The sequence below is a fragment of the Rhamphochromis sp. 'chilingali' genome (assembly GCF_963969265.1).
Source record: "Rhamphochromis sp. 'chilingali' genome assembly, chromosome: 3".
Taxonomy (NCBI): domain Eukaryota; kingdom Metazoa; phylum Chordata; class Actinopteri; order Cichliformes; family Cichlidae; genus Rhamphochromis; species Rhamphochromis sp. 'chilingali'.
In genome coordinates, this window is record NC_137931.1 from 40,068,222 (window position 1) to 40,083,482 (window position 15,261).

Sequence of the window (15,261 nt, forward strand, 5' to 3'; positions counted from 1 at the left end):
TCTCGGTCATCCAGGGCATCGGGAGCTTGGAAAGAAAAGCGTCTGGACTTCTTTAAGTTGCTTGAAGACCTTCAAGCAACTTAAAGAAGTCCAGACGCTTTTCTTTCCAAGCTCCTTAAAATAGGCCCCACATCCACTTCATGTAACAGCACCCTTTTCTCATCCCTTGTTCCCTTATGCCTTCTTGTTATAACAACAATCTAATAGCATTTAACAAGCTAACAGAACCCACCTTTAGGTCTGCTTTGCACAGGTTGATGAGGTGGACACTGCAAATGCTCTTATAGAATACAGGAATTGTGCAACACTGAGTGGCAACCTGTGTTCATTCAGGAATTTTGTTATCTCATTCATGGAGCTGATATAACAGAGAAGATCAAAGTCCAGTCAAAATGGACTGTGAAGTCAGTAAAATAAATGCCATAGGGTAACTATATACCTCAGAAATCTGCTGACTTTTTTAGATCAGATTTGCGGAGAAACAGATATTATGAGTACACAAAACTCCTTTGGGATAAATTATGCATTATGTAAATTATGCATCAGTTCCAGTGTGCAATATACTGAAAAACTGACTCATTTGCCATGTGCATGTATTAAATGTCACACACGCACATGCACGCACACGCACACGTGCGCGCGCGCACACACACACACACACACACACACACACACACACACACACACACACACACACACACACACACACACACACACACACAAATAAAAAAGTGTCCAAACTTTTCATGACAACCTGATTAATAGAAAAGCCAAATGAATAGGAGGCATGAACCTTTAACACAGTGTCAACAGCACGAACTGAAAACACAAAAAAACAAACTTTTAAGGGGAATGTTGAGGCTGTTTCATTTCTTATTAGAAAAAGTTTTTTATTTACTTCCTTTGCTAGATCTGAGCATAAATTGAGCATATGCAATTCTACAATTTTAAGTCCTGACATTATAGGACACTTAGAAAAAATATTGTCTACAATGATCATATTAACCTTACACTTACTTCGAGCTGTTTTCTTCTCACAAGCTCTACAGAACCTCTCGGCCAAAATGGTGCCTGAGAGTTGAGAAGCATTTTATATTACTCAATACAAAAGTGAAACAATAATGTAAACCAGAGAAAGGAACACAGGGGTATACAGTACTGCTTTACATGAAAATGTTTTAATATTTTTTAACTGTTCAGACTCAATGAAATTCATAATAAATGTTAAAAAACTATAATTAGTCATTTAAATAGAATTTTTGAAACTCTAGCCAGAGGGCACAGAAAGGCATAATGACACTCCTGAACGAGGCATCCGTTCAATTGAATAATGCTAAGATGATACAGAAACAATCATATTATCATGGTTCTGGGTTATTTGATGAGTTTTCTTGTGTTTTCATATCTGTTATGCATTATTATGATTATTTTGATTTAACTGGTTAGTTCTGAGTTCATTCCTATTACATCTCTGAGTTCACTTATCATCAGTTTAGTTCCTTGTTTATTAGGTTCCCTTGAGTCTTTGTCCTCTGTGCCCCTCTCTCGGTGTCTCCATTTATATGCGTGTGTGTGATGCTCATGTCTGGGTTTTCCCTATATAGTCCCCATGTTCCCCTCTTTGCATTTATTTCATGCCTCCCCTGTCTGTAATGTTTGCCCATGTTTCCCCAGCCTGTCTCTCCCTGACCCTTGTGCCCCTTCTCGCTCTCGTTCCCTCTCTCTCGGGTCACCCCTCCTTCTCTCTCTCTCTGTTTTCATCTCCTCCTCTTGTTTACATGTTTCCCTTTGTGTCTCATGCTAGGTCTTCCCCATCTGTTATGTGTGTTCTCACCAGCCCGTCATATCCTCTGTATGTGTTCCATATTTATGTTTGCGTCTCGTCTCCCATTGTCAATTCCCTGTTCTCTTGTTAAGTCCAAGTGTTTTAGTCTGCCTTTTTACTGTTTTATTTTGACAGTCTCATGGTCCATGTTCAGTGTGTTTAGTTTTGCTTCCACTGTGGCGTCTTGTTCATTCACCTGTGTTCCCCATGTTTTCCCCTGATCACCTCCTGTCTGTATATATTGTCTGAGTTTTCCTCTGACCTTTGCTGTATTGTGTCTGTTTTCCCCCCACGGCTCTTCCATGCTTCCTCTCGTGTTTCCAAGGTTTCCCCAGGTTTTTCTAGTATTCCAGTTCTTGTCTTATTTTCTTAGTCTCTCCAGTTCAGACGATCCTGTGTTTAATTTTTGTTATTTATGTTTCTTCCTGTTTGGTATATCTGCCTTAATAAATAGCACACTTTCAGTTAAATTCCAGTTTCCATCTGTCTGTGGTCTGCTTTTGGGTCCTCACATAAACAATTCATGCAGTCTGCCTCTGCAGATTGTGACACATATTGTAGTTGGCCTTTGAAGTAATTAAATCATTGCACCACTCACTAATATATTTCAGTAATTAGTCCATTTCCAACGCTCATGTTATTTCTTGCAAAAGCATTACCAACTATTAAACTATTACAAGACTAATCAGATCTTTTATTTCTGTTCAGTTATACATTTTGCATTACTGTGTAGGCAGGTAGATTTTAACCCTGTCCAGCAAACTATCAGGATCCTGTAGGAAAGCTGGAAGGTTGTTCCTCTTAACGTAGACAGTGAAGGACAAAGCAGCAGCCGACAGAAGCAGAGGCCACTTATATGATCTCCTGGGTTTGGGCTCATCGCATTGCCTGGTCTGCAGGGGTTGAGTCACTCTCTCCCGCTGAGTGAGGATGGCCTCGCGGGCTCCAGCCCACTTTCCTGGCCCCCTGAGACGATACTGGTACGGCGTGCAGGGACCAAAGAGCACATTCATTCCCAGCCTGGGGTCAGTCAGCAGCATCATTGAGATGTTGGGTTGAACTCCCACTAGCTCTGCTATTTCATCCATGTAGCTGATGTAGTCCACCTGGATGGTGTGTCTCTGACTGGTGACATACCTGAAAATGACATTTAGGTTGAACATGTGCAGAACAAAAAGTGGCGTGTTACAGATCCTATATATTTAAGCAACCACAAAATCAAGTAAATATACTTTATTACCTTTGAGCCATGGCTGCCTGCTTCCACTGTATATCCTTCAGCATAACAACTACAGAAGGAAGCTTTATGCAGCCTGTTAAAGAACACAAAAGTTTACTTTAGTAATAATGAAAACCTGTAAATGCCTAAGTTGAAAAAGAAAAGTATTTTAAATTAAACTCTGACCTTTAAAGACACGTGTGGCCCACCTGGCCTGCAACTTGGATATAGCCATAATAGATCCCAATGGCTGCACTAGACCAATGATAGCCAGCGTGGGGTGTTCAAGCTCAGGATGAAACACATATTTGTACAGAGATGCTTTGTTGTTAGACACAGAGACCACCTGTGAAGCCAGGAATGGAAAGGAAAACTGGTATCCTGTAGCAAACACCTGAAAGACAGCGGTCCATGTTAGTCAAAAGTCAATTTCACTGATCTCTATGAAGGTGAAGAAAAGTATGTAATTCCAGACCTACCACCAAGTCAACATCTTCCACTACACTGCCATCATCAAACTCCACACTGGAACCTTGAAATCTGCGGATGTTGGGTTTCACCTGAACTGTTCCAGAGAGGATGCGGTTGGGAAGCTCATCATTTAATGTTGGATATTGGCTAAACAGCCTGAAATGGAAAGTTAAACGTTGCCCTACTGATATGATGAAAAAAATGAATTTACTGGCTTTCCAGTCATGCAATCATGAAGCCAAGTTTTTGTCCAAAATATCTGATAGGAAGAAATGCAATAAAGTCATCAAAATAGTAATAAAGATTTGCCCAACACAAGATTCAAGGGAGTCTGCCTACTGCATTAGTGCAGTTGTAGATATTAACACAATACCTGTGCTTTGGCTTTAGATTGTACAGAGCATGATCAAATATTTTGTTTAGTCGTCTCTCTCCCAGACTACAGAAAAAAAACAAAGGGAACAGTTTTCCTTAGAAAGTCGAACACTCGGTTAAAATACAAGTCAATGGGAATCCTGTTATCCCCAAGTCTGTTCAGAATCCAGGCTCCCCTTCGAGTGCTCAGGTAAACCTAGGATGAAATTAATCATTGTCAGCCATTGCTCTGGTTCTTGGTATATTTTTTTAAAAATGTAATTCTCATCATATTGATAGCGTCTGAACTACTGATAGGTTAATAATTCATGTATAAGGTGTATGTTTTGGTGGTATGGATTCAGGTCCAAAAATGACAGAACTGAATTTAACTGAATGAATTTTGGGGTAAATTTTTATTATTTTAAAAAAATGTTAAATGAGGAATCAGTTCATCTCAGTCCAACCTGCTTGGTGACTCTACTCAGTTCCACTCCTATTTCTGCTCCAGAGTTTCCAATTCCAATCACCACGACCTTTTTATTCCTCCACTCCTCAGGAGTCTTGTAGTCTCTGCTGTGGAAATACTTCCCCTGGAAAGTTTCAATGCCTGAAGAAAATAAAACAACAAGACACAATCTCCCTTTCTGTTTCCACGACAGACATGGTTAAAGAATGTCAAACACTGTTATTAAATATTATTACTTCCTCTTTCTATTGCTACAGCCAAACTCTATAAGGCTACATAAAATCTACATGTAGTTTATTGCTAGCCCGCAGACATGTGTTACCTGGAAAGTCATGAAGAGGCATGTTGAGGTAGCAGTGGCGTCCAATACAGATCATTACAGCTTCAAAAACTTTGTTTCTCTTTCTTGCCATCCTTGTTCTCTGTTTCAACAACCCACTCGCCTGAATGAGAAAAATCTGATTTCTGCTTCACCTGCAAGACTTTGGTCTGGACAACAGAAAGACAGACGCAGGTTTTTGATAAGAGTGTGGGTATGCCCCATTTATATATATCAGTACTAAAAAAGTACTAAAAAAGCTTTTTTCTTTGAAAACTTGGTGATACGTTAAGTTTTGCCAACAGAATACAGAAAAATAGCAAAACATCCTTACGTTAAAGAGTATGTGCTTGGTGAGCTGGAAGTGGTCCAAAGTAGTCCACGATGAGGGAGTTGTGCATGTAGTTTGAGAAGTGCGCAGGGATGGGAAAATCACTGAAACACATCATCTCCTTGGAAGAGTTGATTATGACAGAAAAGTAAATACTGGCCCTGTCTGGCTCTGGATTCTCCTGCAGAGAAAGCCATGAATAGAGAAAAACAAATCTCATCTGTCAGAGCAAAGCAAAGTCCGATCTGTATGTTGTCTAACCCACCTTAAACCTCCACAGACCACCAATGTCATTGCTGCTTTGTTTTGGCCATAGCTATAGTCCACTCTGGCTTTGGATTTCACGTTCCCAGGTAATTTAATGTTGCAAGGCAACATGTCTTCACAAAATACTCTTGGGAGTCAACATTTAGTCAGGTGATAAGACCAACTCAAAAGAACTCAAAAGGCAGCTTTATTGCTGAACACCAGATATATAAAACTAACTAAACTGGGAATACACATGGAACTAAGCAGGTAGGCAAGCAGGCAGAACACATGGCCACCTCCTCCAACTTCTCCAGGGAAACGCCAAGGTGTCCCCAGGCCAGCCAAGAGATATAATCTCTCCAGCGTGTCCTGGGTCTGCTTCCCAGTTGGACATGCCCGAAACACCTCACCCAGGAGGCGCCCAGGAGGCATCCTTGTCAGATGCTTAAACCACCTCAACAGGCTCCTTTTGATTTGGAGGAGCAGCGGCTCTACTCTGAGCCCCTTCCGGATGGATGCAAACAGTTCCAGTGCAAGCTGGAGGCTGTCACTTGACGAAGCCAAGCTCTTGCAATGGAGGCATAAGTATCCAATGGCCGGTACCAATGGGCCACACACCACATACTCCCAAAGCACCTCCAACAGGACATGCTCAAATGCCTTCTCCAAGTCCACAAAACACATGTAGAGTAGACTGGTTGGGCAAACTCCCAAGAATCATCATCAGAGGTTAAAGAGCTGATCCAGTGTTCCACGACCAGGTCAAAAAAACATATTGTTGCTTCTGTATCCGAGGTTCGACCAATGGATGGACTCTCCTTTCCAGCATCCCGGCACAGACTTTCCCAGGGAGGCTGAGGAGTTTGATCCCCCTATAGTTGGAACACAGCCTCCGGTACCCCTTCTTAAAGATGGAAACACCCACCTCAGTCTGCCAATGCAGGATTGATAATAATTAATTATTCTATTATTAATTATTACTATTAAATAGTTTTTATTTGATTTATAGTTCAACTTATTGTTCACATTTTTGTTCTTCATGTATATCCTTAGTATTTTGAATCTTAAGATCTTATTTCCCATTATTGTGCATATCTGAGTTTCTATACACAATAATGTGTTTTTTCCTTCTGTGTTTTCCTCATGTTGACTTTACATTTGTGTCTAAGTTTCCCTCTTTGGTCATTGTTACTTATTTCCTGGTTTAGTTTGCTAGTTGTTTTTTTCTGTGCCTTGTTTATAGTTTTACTTCCTCTCCTTTGATTGCATTGATTGTGTGGACTTGCCTATTGTTTCCCCATTAACCCTCATTGTGTGAGTATATATAGTCCTGTTGTTTCTTTGCTCACTGTAAGTGTCTGTTAACCTACTTGCCTTGCCTTGCCTTTGATTTCTAAAGTTTATTTTATGTTTTTGACTGAAATATATATTTTTTTGACTTTTGCTTCTTGAATTTGAATCCTCAATACTCTGTGAAACACCTAGACTCAGAAACTTTCTATAAACATATATAAACTGCCACATGCCCCATATCTCACAACAAAACGAAGCAATCATAAACAGATGAGAACACCTAAATGTACAGTTCAGAACTAAAAATGAAGAAACAGCTAACCCTGATACAACAGCCCTTAATGCACTCAGCAGTTATGATAAAGAATCCAAATTTCTTACCTTGTTTGAAGAAATTAAGAGAGCTTTCATACTGCATTTAACTCAGCAGAGAGTAGGAATGAAAATGGTTGGTCTAAATATAAAAGGAGCCTATGAACCCTTGCTTCACAGGAGGGTCAGTTATTTGACTCCAGGACTGAAGGAAAAGCAAACAAATCCTCAGTATGTTATATTTTGCATGTCAGTGACACCAAAAAGCAAAAATTACCATTATACAAAACCTGGTGTTAAAAAGAAAAGCACAGTAAAATTTGAAAATATACCGAGTTTCATCTTAAAAGGATTTAAATGGTTTTCTAAAATGGTACTTTGCTTTTCAGTGATTCACTCAATACAAAACAATTCTGAAAAAGTTAGGTTTCTGAGTAGATTGTAAACAGAAAACAAAAAACAACAATCTGCAAATCCCCTAACCCACATTTTATTCACAGCAGAACACGACAAACATCAAATGCTTAAAAATGTTAGCGCATTTTGAATTTGATGGCACCACCACATCTCCGAAGTGCTGGGAGGTGGTAACAAAATACTGGAATAGTAAGTGTTACTGAAAAATATCTGGAGGAACAGTTTGCCAGTTATTCGGTTAACTGGCAGTAAGTCAGGAACGTAACTATAAAAAGTTTCTCAGAGGTAAAGATTGGCAGAGGGGCACAATTGTTCAGCAATTTTAGGATGACGTTCCCTGATGTAAAATTTTGTAGACGGGCATGTTTTTAGTGTTCTATAATGAATTACGGGTTTATATTTGAAACTCACTGCATTCATATTTTCATGTACATAGCTTCCAAACTTTTTTGTACATATTCTTGCATGACTTGGATAAGCACACCTTTCTGACGTTTCTCAGATGATTGGTGATGACTGAAGTTCTCACTTGCGTACAGATTCACCCCCTCCCTCCCTGGATCACACTTTTCTCTCAGTTCCTATGTTGTCTCCTCCTTTGTTAGCTGTTTCTATTTAACACTTTTATCTCTGCTACCAAAAAATCTAATTACAAACATGAATAGCAGAAAATGTCACATTGTCAGGCACTGTAGCCAGAAGTTTCACACTTTGAACTGATTGTTCATACTGGACAGTGCACTGGTTGTTACGCACACCAACATTGACGCCATCACAGCACCATCAAAATTTATAATGGTGCTTGAAGCATGTCAGAGTTGACCATATCCTGAACAATATGCGTCACTTCTCAGAAAAAAACCCTCTGCTGATACAGAGGTGCTGATATAGGAAGTAATGAATAAGGGAAGCAAAGTGACTGCACGCTGGAAAATTTTGGAAAATTTTTATCCGGAAAAATCTTGTCTTTTTCAGCTGCTGAAGCATCTGCATCTGCATAAGTTGGGACCTTCTGAGAACCTGGACTTGTATATCACTGAAATGACCAAGCCACTCACACACTGGAGTCTCCAGCTTGATTGTTCCAGCTGTAAGTGCCAGAATATAAAAGTGAAGACGTGCACAATAAACACTGCACGTCAGCAACTGTAACACACACTTCATGTGTGTGCCACTGTTCAGAAGGACAAAGGTGAGCACAAAAAGGCCATCATTTTTGTCTTAGAACAACCACTTGGAAAAATCTAACATGACAGATTATATTACATTCTATACAAGCTACAAACACAGTACCTGTGCTTTGGGTTTAGATTGTGTTGAGTTATTAACAATCTACACTAGAAAGTTAACTGAAAGCTCAATTCAGCTTTAAAACTGAAGCCTCATCCATTATCATTGCAAACAATGATGGTAAATGGACTGATTCTTATATAGCGCTTTTCTAGCCTCCTGGAGTACTCAAAGCGCTCTAGACAACACGCCGCATTCACCCCACACACGCCCATTCACACAAGCACTATTATCTACTTTGAGTGCTTTCTAACTATCGTTCATACGCATTCATACTCCGATGGAAGCATTGGAAAGCAAGTCGGGGTTAGTATCTTGCCCAAGGATATTTGGCATGCAAACTGGGGGAGCCAGGGATCAAACCTTCTCATCAATAGCTGACCCGCTCTACCTCCTGAGCACCCCAATAATGTATGTATGGAGGAAGGGGTCCCATTTCACTGCAGGTAAGATGTACGTATAAGATAAGATAACCTTTATTAGTCCCACACGTGGGAAATTTGTTTAACAAATGTATAACATTGCAAGTGACAATTAAAAGCATAATCAATCAATCAATCAATCACCATCAAAAAGAGGCGTGCTTGCACTGGTCTTTAGTATTAATACCAAGTCAAAGCAGAGAAAAGAGATCTTTATTTTTTCAGCAAACAATCTCAGATCTTTGTGGCTTAAAAGATTTATTTACTAATAAAAGACATGAAAATGGATTTGTTTCAAGTGCTGAACTTTTATTTATAGTTATGAGTCATGTTTTTCATACTTTAGAGTCACTGGGACATAGTAATGGATAAACAACATTTTAAAAATGTAGTGAAAGATGTGACAACACTGTGATTTATTTTTATTTGAAAGAAACAATAGCAAACCATCTGTGCTGTGTATCAGTAATGTTGTAAAAACATTTGAATACTTCAATTAATATAATGAAAGAAAACAGAGCAGCATGTCAATGTAGAGTAACAGTGCTGATGTTAAAAAAAGGATAACAACAGTTTACCCCTCTACAATGGCATTCTGTGCTAGCATAATTTCTTTTTACCCATGTTTATGCTCATATATTGCAAACAAATCTGGATTAAAGCGCTATTAATGTATTTTTTTTTTGTTGGAAAACAATTTTTTTTCTTTTTTAATCGGCTTAAATTAGATTCTATGTCACAGCATCCTGTTAAGGGTTAAAACAAATAACCTGCAGAAATTGTGTAATTGAAAAAGGAGATCTTTCCAGTTACACAATTCTGAAGGTATAAAGCAAGAAACCTGAGACAATACACATGAATGTAGCTGTAACTGTAGCTTTTCGTCATTTAAGATCAGCTGGTCTTTGATGTTAATATACAATTGCATCACTCACTTAGTAAGCTGATGAGTTATGAATTTTCCATCATTGTGTAGGCAGGTACATTTTAACCCTGTCCAGCAAAGCAGTGGGATCCTGGAGGAAAGCTGGAAGGTTGTTCTTGCTAATGTAGGCAGCCGAGCCCACAGCAGCAGCCGACAGAAGCAGAGGCCACTTATATGATCTCCTGGGTTTGGGCTCATCGCATTGCCTGGTTTGCATAGGTTGAGCCATTCTCTCCCACTGAGTGAGGATTGCCTCGCGGGCTCCAGCCCACTTTCCTGGCCCCCTGAGACGATACTGGTACGGCGTGCAGGGACCAAAGAGCACATTCATTCCCAGCCTGGGGTCAGTCAGCAGCATCCTTGGGATGTTGGGTTGAACTCCCACTAGCTCTGCTATTTCATCCATGTAGCTGATGTAGTCCACCTGGATGGTGTGTCTCTGACTGGTGACATACCTGAAAAAGTTTGAGTTGAACATATGAAGATGCAGATCTTAAACATAGGTTTCTATAAAGCTGAGTAAATCCACTTCATTACCTTTGAGCCATGGCCTCCTGCTTACACTGAATATCTTTTAGCATGGCAGCTGATGGAGGAAGCTTTATGCAGCCTGTTTGAAAGGGGACAAAGCTGTTTACTGTAGTAAAAATAACAACTCTATAAAAATTCTAAAATCCTGAGTGATGAGAAAAAGCTGTGTTAAAGAAAAAGTAATTTTTTACCTTTGAAGACACGTGTAGCCCATCTGGCCTGCATCTCAGAGATGGGCATAATGGCTCCCAGTGGCTGCACTAGACCAATGATAGCCAGAGTCGGGCGTTCGAGCTCAGGAGGAAACACATATTTGTACAGAGATGCTTTGTTGTTAGACACAGAGACCACCTGTGAAGCCAGGAATGGAAAGGAAAACTGGTATCCTGTAGCAAACACCTGAAAGACAGCGGTCCATGTTAGTCGAAAGTCAATTTCACTGATCTCTATGAAGGTGAAGAAAAGTATGTAATTCCAGACCTACCACCAAGTCAACATCTTCCACTACACTGCCATCATCAAACTCCACACTGGAACCTTGAAATCTGCAGATGTTGGGTTTCACCTGAACTGTTCCAGAGAGGATGCGGTTGGGAAGCTCATCATTCACTGTGGGATGTTGGCTGAACAGCCTGAAATAAAAAGTCAAAAATACAAAACAAATTCAGAAAGGAGTTTTTTCATATTATTTTATTTATACAAAAAAATCTAATTGCAAACATGAATATCAGAAAATGTCAACGTTGTCAGGCACTGATTTTGACAAGGGGTTGTTGTTGTAGCCAGAAGTTTCATACTTTGAACTGGTTGTTTACACTGGACATTGCACTGTTGTTGCATAAAATAACACCAACATTGACGCCAGCACAGCCCCATCAAAATTAATAATGGTGCTTAAAATGTGTCAGAGTTGATCGTATCCTGAACAATATGTGTCACTGCTCAGGAAAAAAAAAAAAAAGAGGCAACAATGATGATATATGCAGTAATCAATACAGGAAGCAAAGTGACTGCATGCAGAAAATTCTCATCTTTTCCAGCTGGTGAAGCATCTGCAGATGCATAAGCTGGGACTTTTCTGAGAACCTGCACTGATAGATCACTGAAATGGCCAAACCACTCATCCAGCTTCACTGTGCCAGCTTTGTGGGCCAGGTTACAAAACTCAAGGGGTGCATGATACACCTAAAAAAGCAAAATATTGCAAGTAACATATCACGCTGCTTCTGGTGTGTGCCACTGTTCAGAAGGACAAAGGTGAGCACAAAAAGGCCATCATTTTTGTCTTAGAACAACTACTTGGAAAAATCTAACGTGGCAGATTATATTACATTCTATACTAGCTACAAATACAGTACCTGTGTTTTGGCTTTAGATTGTAAAGACCATGATTGAATCTTTGGTTGAGCCGACTCTCTGCCATACTACAGAAAAAATCAAAGGGAAGGATTTTCCTCAGAATGTCCAGGATTCTATTAAAAGTCAGGTCAAGGGGCACCCCATTGTCTCCAACTCTGTTCAGAACCCAGGCTCCTCGTCGAGTGCTCAGGTAAAGCTTTGAAGGAAAGAAAGAGTAGTTAGCTCTCTTGTTGGTTCTGTCTGAATTGTCTCAATTTTACTTTCTAAACTACTAATATTACTAATTACTAATATGTAAATAAAGCATTAAGAAGATGTACAAGTTAAATAATTATGCCCATTGTTTGGTTTTACATGCTTGTATTTATATTGGATTCAGCTTTAAAACTGTGAGAATCATGAAGTTTCACATGTTAAATACTAAATCAGTTCAGACACATTTTTTCTCTAATGATGCGACCAACTCATTCCAACCTGCTTGGTGACTCTACTCAGTTCCACTGCTATGTCTCCTCCAGAGTTTCCAATTCCAATCACCACGACCTTTTTATTCCTCCACTCCTCGGGAGTCTTGTAGTCTCTGCTGTGGAAATACTTCCCTGTGAAAGTGTCAACGCCTGAAGAAAATAAGACAGACTTATGGTGGGTAGACACAATGTTTCAATACTTCTGCTCTGACCTATATTTGAAGATACGTGAAAGTATCAAGGGTTGATTTAAACAATAACACAATTCCCTCTTTATCTTGCTACAACTGCAGAGTCAGTAGTTTTTTCCCCCCCTTGAGGTAACTAAGAGGTAATCGATTGTAGGCCAAGGGTTACCTGGAAAGTCATGAAGAGGCATGTTGGGGTTGCAGTGATGTCCAATACAGATCATCACAGCTTCAAAAATGTGTTTCTCCTTCTTGCCATCCTTGTTCTCCGTTTCAACAACCCACTCGCCTGAACGAGAAAAATCTGATTTCTGCTTCACCTGCAAGACTTTGGTCTGGACAACAGAAAGACAGACGCAGGGGACAGAACAAAGTTTTTTTTTTTCTATGAAATTAATGTTGTAGTAATTAGGATTTAATTTTATTTATTTATTTTTTAATTATGTGATACTATTTACCATTTCAGACATCATAAAGCATTCTTACATTAAAGCGTATGTGCTTGGTGAGCTGGAAGTGGTCAGCATACAGCCGAAAGTAGTCCATGATGAGGCAGTTGTGCATGTAGTTTGGGAAGTGTGCCGAGATGGGAAAGTCACTGAAACACATCATCTCCTTTGAGGTGTTGATGATGACAGAGTGGTAGATGCTGGCCCTGTCTGGCTCTGGATTCTCCTAAAGTTAAAAAATAAATAAATAAATAAATAAATAAATAAATAAATAAATAAATAAATAAATAAATAAATAAATAATTGAGCTGAAGCACCATTACTCTTTCAATGCTCGTCAGAGGCCTGAGTACAGTTTTATTGCATTTGTAGTTTAGTTATATCTATGTTTTTACGCGTCTAATAAATATGATGCAAATATTGTACTTTGTTTTTCACACCATTTATTTTAGAGTTTACATTTCCCAATATAATCTGCTCTATTACTGATAATTATTGAAATTAAGAATATTTAATGCTAAAACTTTTGAACTAGGTATTAGGCTTCTTGAGAAAGATTACCACTTTTTCTCAAGTAAGAAATCTAAATACTTGTTTTGTCACTGAGCAAACAAGATGCCTAATTCAAAACAGTGCTTCAACCCTTGTGCCCGCACCATTTTTAGCATAATATTTATTTCGGATCAAATTCTGATTCTCAGTGCGCACCATGTGCCCCCGAAATGAAGGAAATCCACTTCATATGTATGAAAAATGATAAAACATGACCAAAAAGTAAAGTGATTCACATAGCGTCAGCCAACCTTAAACCTCCACAGACCACCAATGTCATCGCTGCTTTCGAAGCACACAGGCTCCAGCCCCTCATCCAAACAGCACTTTATGCAAGCCAGACCCGAAGACCCTCCTCCGATCACTGCCACACGACGGGTCATACTGCAGCTCTGCGAAGGAGACAGTGCAAAATATGTTTACTGTTAACAAGAAGCTGCAGCCAATGAGCTACGCAGAGCAGGAAGTTGTGCAGAAAACAAGAGTAATAACAACGTTACATTCATTTCCCCCGTTAAATCGCAGGCTCTCCAGTTATGTTTACATTACTGCCGAAAAACACTTCCTCTAATACTGAATATGTGCCACATTTAAAACTTGGCAAAAATCAAAGTGACTTAATATGTTTATTAGCTGTTCGAAACGCCACACAACGCAGACAACTCAGTAAAGAGTGCAATCGTTGCCAAACTTTAACAGACTTCACGGACAGTACAAACAGTCTCCGACAGCCGCAATCATCGGCTTTAAATCTGTTCCAGGAAGCACTCATCAGCTGCGATCGCATATGCTCGTTTCCTACCTTTGATGCCTCGAAGAAAGAAACAATGTTTATCGTGCTGCAAGCAACTCAACTGTGGGCGGAGCGAGAGCTGCTCCCCTGAATTTATGAAGTAGCATGCTGACCCTTGATTCACTGTGGCGTCAGAATAAGACCGAGGGAAAAGCAAACAGACAACGCCTCTGCATGGCAGGACTGATGTGCACAACACACCTATAAAAATAGAAAAACAATAGTTCACAAAGCGCAAGAGCACAACAGGAGATATATTCTATTACAAAAGAGGAAGAAAAAAGATAAAATAACTACAAATAAATCACATTTCAAAGGACATTCAGATTTATTTTTTATTTTGTGTTCATGAATTTTTCCTTTTGTTGTGTTTTGCACTCAATTTCCAAAGCATGTAAAATGAAAAACATCATGTTATATGCTGCATTTAACAGTCATCCGGAGATACTACATGCTGTGTTTGTCTTTAGAAGGCACGGATCCCGCTGCCAGCCAACCGGTGTGATCAGTGGTTTGTTCTGGTTATTTATTTACAGAAATCCAACCGTGTATAACGTCAGTGTGAATTTACAAGCTCACTCAAGATCTTTTTCTGCATAAAGAAGTAAGCCTCATTGTAAAACTGTCATACTAATATGTGTTTACTTCTGTAAGTCTTTGTCTTCTTTGTGTTAAAAAAGAAAAAAAGGATATGAAATGTTCTGGACTCAAATGAAACGGTTACATTTTTAGGGTTTTCTGTGGGCTAAAGTCAAGGAGCGGCACCTTTCATAAAGCCCTATACCTAAGAGGTTATACGATAGAGATATGTCTTTGTATCAGAGGAAAAGTGGGACTGACTACCCGGGGTCTTGGAATGAAAAGCTTATTGGTTTTGTTTTCAAGTTGTTAAAGTCCAACGTCCAATGTCAGACGTGACTGTTTCAAAATGACCTGGTTTAGCTTTCCACCATGAAATGCATGACCCTAAATTTCAGAAACAGCCGGACAAAGTGAAGCAGCATCAATTCCCTCTTCAAATTATGT

At 39.5% G+C, this 15,261-nt stretch overlaps 1 pseudogene across 1 annotated transcript; it reads right to left on the minus strand.

Moving 5' to 3' along the window:
• Positions 1-2,246: 2,246 nt before the first annotated feature.
• On the minus strand, positions 2,247-14,233 carry LOC308393724 (annotated as a pseudogene). Its single transcript, XR_013974780.1, has 18 exons — positions 13,943-14,233; positions 13,694-13,834; positions 12,928-13,116; positions 12,611-12,776; positions 12,261-12,403; positions 11,786-11,982; positions 10,912-11,059; positions 10,619-10,826; positions 10,434-10,506; positions 9,940-10,351; positions 4,992-5,169; positions 4,661-4,827; positions 4,337-4,479; positions 3,889-4,086; positions 3,524-3,671; positions 3,231-3,438; positions 3,066-3,138; positions 2,247-2,962 (listed from the first exon to the last, which is right to left on the minus strand). The product of XR_013974780.1 is annotated as an uncharacterized misc_RNA (transcript).
• Between the last annotated feature and the right edge of the window lie 1,028 nt (positions 14,234-15,261).